Source organism: Pipistrellus kuhlii, unplaced genomic scaffold (assembly GCF_014108245.1).
Source record: "Pipistrellus kuhlii isolate mPipKuh1 unplaced genomic scaffold, mPipKuh1.p scaffold_m20_p_8, whole genome shotgun sequence".
Lineage (NCBI taxonomy): Eukaryota > Metazoa > Chordata > Mammalia > Chiroptera > Vespertilionidae > Pipistrellus > Pipistrellus kuhlii.
The window spans coordinates 17,873,975-17,885,462 of NW_023425584.1; the positions used below are offsets into that span (position 1 = coordinate 17,873,975).

General features: G+C 42.9%; 1 non-coding gene across 1 annotated transcript; it reads right to left on the reverse strand.

The window, feature by feature from the left end:
• Positions 1-11,253: 11,253 nt before the first annotated feature.
• On the reverse strand, positions 11,254-11,387 carry LOC118711947. Its single transcript, XR_004985896.1, has one exon. It is a non-coding gene; the product is annotated as a small nucleolar RNA SNORA5 (small nucleolar RNA).
• Positions 11,388-11,488: the final 101 nt, after the last annotated feature.

The following is an 11,488-nucleotide window of genomic DNA, read 5'->3' on the forward strand; positions in this document are numbered from 1 at the left end:
GCAGATTTTACTTTTAAAAATTATGAAACTATTGAGCCAAACAAAACAACAACAAAAAAAACTATGGGAGCAGCTGTAAAATAGACAAATATGAAAATAATTATGCCGAGTGAGAGAAATCAGAAAAAAAAATTCCATTTATATAACGTTCTAGAAAATTTAAACTAACCTATGGTGTCAAAGAGCACATCAGTGGTAGCTTGGCAAAGAGTGGGAGGTCAGGAGAGTAGATTATAAAGAGGCATAATGAAACTTTCAAGGCAAGAAATATGTTCACTATCTTGATTGTGGTGGTGGTTTCACAGGTAAATATATATGTTGAAACTTACCCAATTTATACACTTTAAATATGTGCAATTTATTATATACAGTGTCCCCTCAAAATGTATACACACTTTACAGCTGATAGCTCAACTGGTGTTTCTTTCTTTTCATATTTAACCCATTGGAATTAGTAATTATTCAAAGTTTGTATACATTTTTGGGATACCCTGTATAAATTATATTTAATAGGCTTTTAAAGTATCTAGCAAAATTATATAAGCAATATATTGACATATTCTTATCAGAAACATTAGATTATGTAAGTATATTCATAGTGGAAATCCCCCTTCTCCCAAATTCACTCTCCTCTCCAAAGATAAAGTTACTATCATGTGAGTATTGTTCACCAAACCTTCCACTATGTATTGATGGAAATACCTATATATTGTTTTGCTTCAGACTTATACTCTTCACTGTCTATACTGTTTAAATTCTTTCATAAACATATACTACTTTACATATGGTTAAAACCTAGTTGACTTTTTAAAAAAATCTACTCAGGTTGGTTCATCTTTCCAAGGAAAAAGAAAAAAAATGGAGATATATGCTCAAATCAAAATGTGAAGGCCAGTAAGCTTATCTCATCCTTGGAAGAACCCACCTGATAAGTGACTGCTCAGTACCAGGAGTAACTCTTAGAATACTGCTGAGCCGTATCAATGCACCCTTTTCATCTTCCCCAGGCCTCGAATATCATTGATTCTATGGCTCTTCCTAATTCCTTACCTAAAGAAGCCAGATCTTGTGAGAACCACACAGTTAGACTTACTGGTGCAAGTGGGAACTTGCCTTCTTTAATCTCTTCCTGGAATGCATTGGCTATAAATAAGGATTATTTCATGTATCTGACCATCACACCCTGATTAGAGAGACCCTGGGAAAAAAGCTGCAGCATTTTCAGGTGCTGTTAGGATTCTTACCAATCTTGTCAGTATGCAGTCCTGATTAACATTCAGTAACATCTTATGGTTCCCAAATACACAGATCTCCACCTCTGCTCCCGTTACTTACTCAAAAGTAGAAATAAAGGTTTCCAGTTCAAAATGGTTGCATACATAAGCATTTTGACTCTTTTACTCCTGGAAACAATGCAAAAGCAAAAAGGAAAAAACTCTGAAAATTCTATATTCAGCAAAGTCAGGAGATAAATAGATTACCAAAATATGTGTAAGGCCAACAGAAGCAGCAGAGATCAGACAGAAGCTGTGAAGGAGAATGAGAAAGAAATCCAGAGAATAGTGATGTGACCCACTGGGGGCAGATCTCAGAAAAGCACCGGTTAAAGACGTTTCCTGAGGTGAAGAACTTACCCAGAGCTGCACAGCTATATCCCTTTCATTTGCAACAGTGGGCGTGGAAACAGTTCAGCAAGACTAGCAACAAAAGCTCTCCTGAGTCTGGTTTGGATCAGGGAAGCCACACCGTATAACAGGGGAGGGGGAATCACACAGACAAGCCATATTTACAGGAAGCAATCCATCTGTGGCAACAGAGAAGAAAAGACTGAAATACACAGGTTGGTGAAAATGTGGAACAATTGGAAGTTTCATCCATTGATGTTGGGAGGATACCAATGATACAACCACTTTGGAAAATTGATAGGCAGTATTTTGTTTTTGTGTGTGTGTGTGTGTGTTTTTTATAAAGTTACACACATAATCTATGATCCAGCAATTCTACTCTTAGGTATTTACCCAAGAAAAATCAAAACATGTATTTACACCAGGGCCTGGACTAGGATAAAGACTCAGGTGAAAAAATTAAGGAGGCGCTCACTCTTGGGGTTGTGAAAATGCAGGATTGGCACTAATATGAACAAGAGAGTGGGTGCCTCCTTAAATTTTGTGACCCAAGCTTCCTAGCTTGCCTCACCCTAGTCCTGCCAATGGTCCACACAAAGAATTATTCTCAGCAGACAGGTTAATAAAGATAAATTAGTAACCTGGACTTTTGGGTTGACATGGGCAGTGGCAGGGAGGCCAGCTGGAGATCCAGGGTAAGATTATGATGACTTACACAAGAGTGATGGCAGTGAGGTGACAAGAAGTGATCCGGTTCTGAAAATAGATTTATGGTAGTTTGGAAAGGTTTAGCCCTGCCCTCCTTGAATCTGGTTACAGATTCCACCTCACTCCCAGACCCTCCCTTAACCACTTACTCAGCCAACAGCTTCCTTGCTCTCAGTCTAGGCACAAGACAGGACCGACTCATAGATCCCCTGAAAGAGGGCTGAAGAATGCACCATTGAGTGAGACATATTCCCAGAACTGTGTCCAGGCACTTGATGAGATCTGGAGCAAACCTACAAAGGCCATCTGTAGGTAAGGCAGACCTTGGGGTTACCTCACAGTGCTAACAAAGGGCCTGGGAGAGCTTTAAAGAGAGAAGGGGCTCATGTTGCCACTGAAAAAAGCCCTGAAGCAGGCATCCAGAGGTAAGGGCTGTGGCCAGCTCTGCCGCTTAGTAGCAAGTCCTTTTTTTTTTTTTTTCTTTTCTTTTCAAAACATATTCTATTGATTTTCTACAGAGAGGAAGGGAGAGAGATAGAGAGCCAGAAACGTTGATGAGAGAGAAACATCGACTAGCTGCCTCTTGCACAACCCCTACCAGGGATGTGCCCGCAACGAACGTACATACCCCTGACCGGAATCGAACCTGGGACCCTTCAGTCCGCAGACCGCAGACCGACGCTCCACCACGGAGCCAAACGGGTTTCGGCAGCAAGTCCTTTTTAATGTGGACTTCAGTTTCTCACCCATGAAGGAGGAAAGGACTCAAAAGAAAGTTTATCTCTCAAATCTTTTAGCACCGAGTCCTTCTTTTCTCCCGCTTCTGCTACATTCCTCCTTTCGAAGATGGCTGGGTGGATCCTAGGTCAGCCAGAGAATCATTGTATCTCACACTTTAGAGTTTCTTTGAGATGATCTGCTGTAACCCATTCCTTTTACGCATGGGAAACTGAGCCTCAGAGAGACAAAGATTTTTGTTCAAGGTCACTCTTGGTAACAAGAGTGAGAATTGGGGTTCTCCTATGAGGCCTTCTCCTGAGACCCTAGTGGTCACAATTTTCCATATAAAGGTACAGAGTGGTACCTGTTTAATATGTAAATAAACTGTGTCTGAGTTTTCAAAAAATATAAGATGCTATTGTGGAAAAAAAACAAACTATTATAGGCACCATATTAAAAAGATGGGTGATTATATTAGGTTTATATTGCAGTGTAATAAATTGCTACAAACTTAATGGCTTAAAATGGCATGTGTTTATTGTCTCCCAGTCCCTGTGGGTTAGAAGTTCAGGCTTGGTTTAACTGGGGCCTCTGCTTTGAGTTGGCCAACTAGTAGGTGTGAGGTGGACCAATAGGAGTTGATGAGCCACCCAGAGAATGGGATGCATGAAATAGAGATTGAAGGTGCTGCCATTTGGTGTAATGGCAAGGTCTAGGGTTTGATGATGGAAATGGGTGACTCGGGTAGGGTGGAGGATAAATGATTTGGAAGCAAAAGTGATCAAGGGTATAAGAGGCTGGAGTACAGATGACTCATTTATGGTGGCTGAAGTCATCGTCAATAATTGTAGTGAAATGGCAGAGGGAGGGAAAAAGAGACAGGGTGCCAAAGGAGCCAGCATTTTTAGAGGGGAGGGAGTAAAGCAACAAGGAGCCAGGGTTCTAGCCATGTGGTATGAGAAGTATGGGGGAAAGCAGCCCCCTCTTAGAGGTCTGCAGAGGAAGCAGTGACCCTAAAAGAGGGAACCACATTTAGTTAGACAAGAAGGTGAAGCAAACATGGCCATTCAGGAAGCTTCCCTCTTCCTGGAGGAAAACTTTTGCTGGCCCCCTTCACAAGAGTAACTGCTTTTGCTATACCCATGCAAGCCTCTTTTCATTCTCCTTCAGAGCAATTATCACAGTTGAAATTTTTTACCTATGTTTAGAAAACTCTAAATAATATTCTTGGCTTCCAGCCAAGCTCCTGGAGGGCAGGGGTCTGCACTGCCTGCCACCAGTGGGTCCCCAGCACCCAGCAGAGGGTCATTATAAGGATACTCAATCAATATTTGTGGCAAGAAGGAAGAGGGAAGAGAACAGATGTTAGAGCAACTGTGAGGAGTCCGTGTGGGTGGAGAAGCCCATATTTCCACCCATTTATGTTTTTGGCCATTTATTCTTTTTAAGGAACAGAGCTTGTGTCACTCCAGGTGAGGGAGGTGGACTGTATTTTAACTCCTGAGCCATTAAGGCTCAAGAAGCTGCAAGCTGTGTCTAGCAGCTCCTCGTGCCAAAGTTGTTCCTGCCAAAGCCATGGCCACTCCCAACCCCTCATCTACACAGGGCATGGAGCTGAAGAGCAGAGTATCTTCCTACTTAGAGTTGGGGAACCTCCACCCTGGATGGTGCACCCCAAGGAATGCCCCAGATGCCCCCAGGAAGGGCCAGCAACTCCTCCACCTGGGCTTCTGCTGCCTGGGGGAGGCTGGTGGGATCTTGTAAATGTCCTTTCCTCCCAAGAGCTCCTAGGCCTGACATTTTGTACTTGGACACTGTTATGGGAGTTTTTTCCTTCTTTTTTCCAGTAACTCGAGATAAATCTAGGCTCTCCTCTATTCTGGACAAACAGGTAAAGAGAGGTGCAGGAAGTTGTGTTAGTGACAAAGATAATGCTCCCTGAAGTCATTGCTTTGAATCTTAAATGGAGCTCTTTAGGAGTGCATTCATTCCATTACCGAATACTTGAACATTTTGAGGCCATAGCAATGAACAGGAGGCACCATTAAGTCCTGGATTCCAAGGGTCAGCCTAGGGAGGAAGAGATGTACACACATAACTAAAATTCCCTAAGGAACGGCACCAGGAAGTCAGGTGTTCTGGAGGGTTCAGAAGAGGAAGGTGTTCTTCCTAGACAATGACAAGAGGGAAGGCTTGTGGTAGAGGTGGCATCTGAGCTAGTCCTTGGGGTAATGATGTTGCTAGCAAGAACATAAAGTATTTTCTGTCTCCACTCAAGAAAGTAGATCAAACTTTCACCAGCAAAATCAAAGAATCCAGGTTTGACATTAACCCGGTTCAGTAGAACATTGTAGAAATGAGCACTGGTTTTAGAGTGAGTCAGAATTGAGCTCAAATCCCAGCTCTATCACTTTCTAGCTATGTAACCTGGGACAAGTTAGTGGACCTGTCTTATTTTCCATTTTCTCCTCTGTAAATGGAGATAATTAATAACACCTATCTCAAACGGTTAAGAATCAGTTGAGCCCAGCTGGTATGGCTCAGTGGTTGAGTATTAACCTATGAACCAGGAGGATACCAGTTAGGGTGCTTGGGTTGAGGGCTTGATCCCTAGTGGGGGGCATGTAGGAGGCAGCTGATAAATTATCATTATTGATGCTTCCCTCTCTCCTCCTTTCTGAAATCATAAAAAAATAACATTTTTTTAATTTTAAAAAAGTAATCAATTGAGATAATCCATGCAAAGCACTTAAAACAATGCCTGGCATATGATAATTGTTCAGTAAAAAGACAACTAACTCTAGCATGGAATAATCTAGACTGTGAGCAACCTGAGATCAATGGCCAGGCCTCATTTACTTCTGTATCCTCCCAAAATTAGCACAGAGCCTGGGCACAAGGATCTCAGTAAGGTTTGCAAAATGAATGAACAAAGGAGAAATCCTCTTGATCAACCTCTCACATTGTACCAGGGAATATTGGGGGACAAGGGGGCATGAGCATGGTCGAATCTTGAAGGTTTAAGGGCCAGTCTGCTTGAGGTTTATCTCTAAAAGTGTTGGAACGTTGTTTGTAGTAAGAAAAATTCAAGCATTTTATAGGAGGAAAGGCAATGTTGAACTTAATAGCTTCTGGGTTTTCAGGACAACCTGTGGTTAAGACCTCAGAGAAACATATTCGTTCCCATCCCAAATGTGCTACTCCCATAGGTGACCTTGGGCAAAGCTCTCCCGTCTCTGAGCCACAGGTAAAATAGTGAGAATAAGCCCTACTGCTTAGAGTTGTTGAGAGGGTTAAAAGAGGAGTGGGTGTTAAGACTCCTGCAGGCAGCACTTACATCCAGCATTTCTCCTCAAATCCTGTGCAGGGCAGGGTCTGAGTCTGCTGTTGGCAGCCATGGGTTTTTTTGTCACAACTTTATCCATTTCACGAGTAGCTTTTCCCTTAAGAGCTCACAAGGCAGTGAAAGGAGGAAATGTTCGTTCTTTATCATTTGTCCCCAGAACACCCCCAAGATAAGGTCAGGCCTCCTGTTCTGGAACCCTGAGTACAATTGAATCTAGAATCGGTGTCAGTGCCAAGGGAACAAGAAAGAACAATGGATCTTGAAGAACCACTATGACAGGGCCTGGAGACAGAGCCGGGGGAGGGGGAGAGGGCAGTGAGATGGGAGCTGGGACACCTCTTGCTCCTTCCAGCTCCCTCTTCTCCCAGTAAAAACACTCAGTTTTTGCGGAGTACTTTTTCTGCTGTGGGACAATATCATGCAGTCATAGAAACTGAGAGTAGGGAACCACTGTGGAGGCCATCTTGTCCTATACATCCCTACCTTCTCTCAGTCAGGGTTTAGGGTATGAAACATAAAGTTTTTAGACCAAAAAAAATAAATAAAATAAATGCAGAAATATATTTCATAATGGGATTTAGGGGCTTACACAGCCATTAGAAGGGACTCATTAATCCACTTGGCTGATAGCTCCAGGAAAACAGGGCCCTGCCTTATCTTATTCACTGATATGGATCCCTGTGCCTTGCACAGCTCTTGGCACTCAGTAGTCACTCACTGCATATCTAAGATGAATTAGTGAATGAATTTTCAGAGCTCTTCAGGGAAATGAGGCACAGTGGCACCCATTATTTCTGCCAGGGCTCTAACGTATTTTTCTATTCAGCCTTGTCTTGCTTTCTCCCCAGAATATACCTCTGAACCCAACAAAGTCCAATTTCCTGTGCTCTCTCCCAAGGCTCAACAAGCTGGTGATGTACTGTGGGGAAACAGTGATGCAGGGAAGAAGGCCAGCCCTGCACCTGGCTTCAGGACCACACCCACTAGGAGAGCTACTTTGTTCTCTCCTTGCCTGAACTGAGATAGGATGGTGGGCCCCAATGAAGTCCCAGGGAAGCTGTGGTCCAAGGTTGATATCTGTCCTGCTGGAAATACAACCCTAATTAATACCAGTATTTTTGGATGTCCTAAGACAGTTGTTCTCAATGTTGGTCCCAAGTTCAACTGCATCACTATCACCTTGGAACTTGTTAGAAATGCAAACTCTTCAGCCCTACCCCAGTCCTATTAAATTAGAAACTCTGGAGGGTGGGAGGGTGTCTTCATCTGTATTTTAACAAAATATCCAGATGATTCTGATGCATATGAAAGTTTGAGAAACACTGTCCTAAAGAAATATTATAACTGTGCATTGTTATGCAATGCAGCTACTAGGAGCAAATTAATATGTTTGTGTGTATGTTTTAAAAGACATTTTCTGGGCTTAACCAGATAATTTTCTTTAATCATAAAAGGAAGTTAGCAAGGACCAGACTCAGGACTTGCACATGGGCCCAGGTGGACTATCACTGAGTCAGAGCTAGGTGCTTCTAGATCCACCCCCTAGAGTGATGGGGAAATTAAGTCTTTAATGTGCTCACAGGTGCACAGTGAGTCATAACAGGCTGAAAGCCACAACTCTGAATAAAAGTGTTGTGTAAATGGGGTCAACTGCTAGTTATCCTGGGAAAGGATAATCCTAGTTACTGTGAGTATGGATTAACTGATTCTGGTGGCTGGAGTTTGGAGCCACCTCTCTCAGTGGTTAGGGACAGTCTGACAGCTGAGCTGTATTGTTTTTTTCACCAGCCATCCCCAAACCCTTCCACCCCAGCCTCACTTCCCACTAGTCTGGAGTCGTTGGAAGTTAAAGTATTACACAAGGGGACTATATTCCTACTGCTCTCACTGTGTGAAATAAGTCATTCTCAATTCAACAGATGCCCTTTATTGGAAAAGTTCACTGTAGACCTGTCTAAACAGAAAGAGCATAAGGTCCATGGCATGCTGGGACCAAGCTGTAGGACATGGGTGGTGGAGACCCTCATACTCCAGGCACTGTAGCAGCCAGGGCCAAGAAGCTAGAAGTTACATGTAAGCAAAAAGGGACCAGACTAAGGAGGCCCTGGGCCAGTCTGCAATGGTTCAGGACCCTGAACATCAGGGGATGCCAGCCTGCATGCAGTGACTCAAAGTCAAATGGATTCTATACTTTCTAGAAGATCAGTCCATTCACTGAGAAAACAGAGTCCCATTTACTTATTAATTCACTCACCCACTCATTGGACAAGTATCAATTTAGTGCCTACAATGGCACCATGCTTGGTGCTAGGGAGATAGGGGTAAATAAAATAGGTATGATCCCTACATTGATGGAGTTTCACAAGCTGGAAGTGGAGTTGGAAAATAAATAAAAGGAGTAAATTCATAATTATGCATTAGGATAAGAGCTACAGGGGGACAGGAAAAACCTCTCGGAGGAGGTGAAGTTTAAGCCAAGACCTGTAAGAGCCAACCAGTTGAAGAGGTGTGGGGAGAACTATCTTAATTAAGGAAGGTATCAGCAAAAAGTCACAAAGTGGAAGAACTCACAGTCCCTCAGAAACTGGAGAAGCATAATGAGTTGAAGAGGAGGAGATGTAAAAGGAAAAGAATGGAAAGATAGCAGGAGCCAAATCATGGCTTAGAATGTTTTTCCAAGAGCAGAGGAAAGTTCCTTATGGGTTTTAAGCAGAAAAAGGGCATGATCTATAATAATAAAAGCATAATATGCTAATTAGACCAGATGTCCTTCAGGATGACCTTCCAGATGAAGTGGAGCTGCAAGGGAAGCCCAGGTCCTGGGTGCCTGCTGGTGGCAGGAGGGAAGCTGGTGCCAGCAGCCAGGGGAAGGAAGGCCTACTCTTACACTAATTTCATGCATCAGGCCTCTAGTATAAGCAATAATTTTAAAAAGATCACTGGCTGTGTGTGGAGCATAGATTGGAGGGTCAAGAGTGGAGGCAGATTCATTCCATGGGGGAAGGGAAAGCCATTTCTGTGCAGGGTATTGAGTGTCCAAGTCAAATCAGTTGGAATTTGCAGGCGGACAGAGCCTTCCTTCTCTAAGTAGACGAGATTGGGCAGCAGGTAAAGGAGCAGGGAGGCCAAGGCAGGCCCTCTTGACCCCATAAATACCTGGACACAAAGGTTCTGCCTAGAAAGATACCTGGATATAGGTGTAATGTGCCTGCAAGTGTGTTCCTGTCCCTTCTGAAGCAGGAGGAGTTCTGAGGCTGCCACAAGGCTTTTTACCTGCAGAGGCACCCAGGTCAGAGAAGTGAGGCAGGAGCCAGTAATGCCAGCACATCAAGAGGGCCCATCTTCTCTCTGCCTTCCTTCCTCCCCCCCCCCTTTTTTTTTTAAATAAATAATCTTCTCCAATGCCAGGTACACGGTGTTCTTCCTGACTATGGGCCAGCTGGACTCGTGCTACGCATTTCATATGTTTCTGGCAAATAACCGTAAACAGGTAGGGCAGAGCGCTAGCACAGGCGTACAAGATGGCAAAGATAGCCCAGCTGGAGCTTGAGCAGCTGCCTCCAAAGCAGCCAAGTTAGTAAAACCCAAATAATCCAACCTTTGCATTGGAACCTCCAGGTCCTCATCTCAGAGCAACAGAGAAAACTGAGCACACCTTTTCTATTTGAAATCTTCAAGATCTTCCTATTGAACAAGGTACCTTCTAAACTCCTTACTCTGGCTCAAAAGACTCAGTAGACAGGCCTCCATCTACCCTCTGGCCCAGTGTTTTATGATAGTAAAACATACTTCTCCAGTATGTGTCCTGTGTTTCAACCCATCTGGAGCCATCTCCCATTCTCAAAGCTATCCAGTCCTTTCCCATCACTGAGCCTCTACTTCTGCTGTTCTTCCCAAACACAATTTTCTCCCTCCACTCTGTCCTCTCCAATGATCCAAATCACCCTCATCCTGAATGCTGATCTTCTTGAGTATTGTTCCCTGATATACACAGTGGAATCACCACCTTGTTTTTCCTTTCTCAAGTCAATACTCAGTTTTCCTCGAGTATTGTTATATATGCATATTTATTCTCTATAGTCTGTGAGCTAACTGAGGCTATAAAAGTTTCTTTGCAACTACTAAAGAAACTGCTCAATAAATAGGTGTGTATTTTCAGCAATAGATCTTCAAACCCTAATGCTGGAAGAAACACAAATAGTTTACATGTGTACAAATATAATGTTTACTCTAAAAGGTTAATAGCAGTTGCCTCTCTGAAACGAATCTACAGGTGTGTATCTTCATTTTTAAATCTTTATAGTTGACTAGAGGCCTGGTGCACGTATTCATGCATGGGTAGCGTCCCTCAGCGTGGCTGTCAATCGGGGCTGATCGGGCCAGCCAGCAGGGGTAGGGACCATAGGAGGTTGGCTGGCCGCAGAAGGTTGGCTTTGGGAGCACACTGACCACTAGGGGCAGCTCCTGCATTGAGTACTGCCTCCTGGTAGTCAGTGCATGTCATAGCAACCAGTCAACCAGTCAACCAGTCGTTCTGTTGACTAGTCTTAATGGTCACTTAAGCCTATATTATATATATATATATATATATATATATATATATATATATATATATATATATATATAATTTTCCCTTCAGAATACAAAAACAGCACAGTTCATTCTTAGAAAAAAACAAACTAATATAGACATCAAGTTAAAAGTCCCCATAGATCTCTCTTCCTGCAAAAACATACCACTAAAAGTTATGTGAATAGTTTTTCCATTTTTTTCATGAATATTTGAATTTGCACATATGTTAGTTTCACACTATGATATTAATCTGCCATGTAACTTTTTTTCTTTCTTTTTTCCCCTTGTCTGTAGCCAAATTTATCCCTGAGGCCCAGCAGAGGGGATCAGGGCCCATGCGCCACAGTGTTTCTGTGGCAGCCTTCTGGGCCAGTGCTTGTCATGGGTGGGGCAGGCAGTGATTCCATGTAACTTTTTTTCTTGCTTAATGACTCATTGTCCATGATGTATTTACCAACTCCTTATTGACAGACATTTAATGACATTTCTATTTTTTTAAACGTTATTACTATCATAA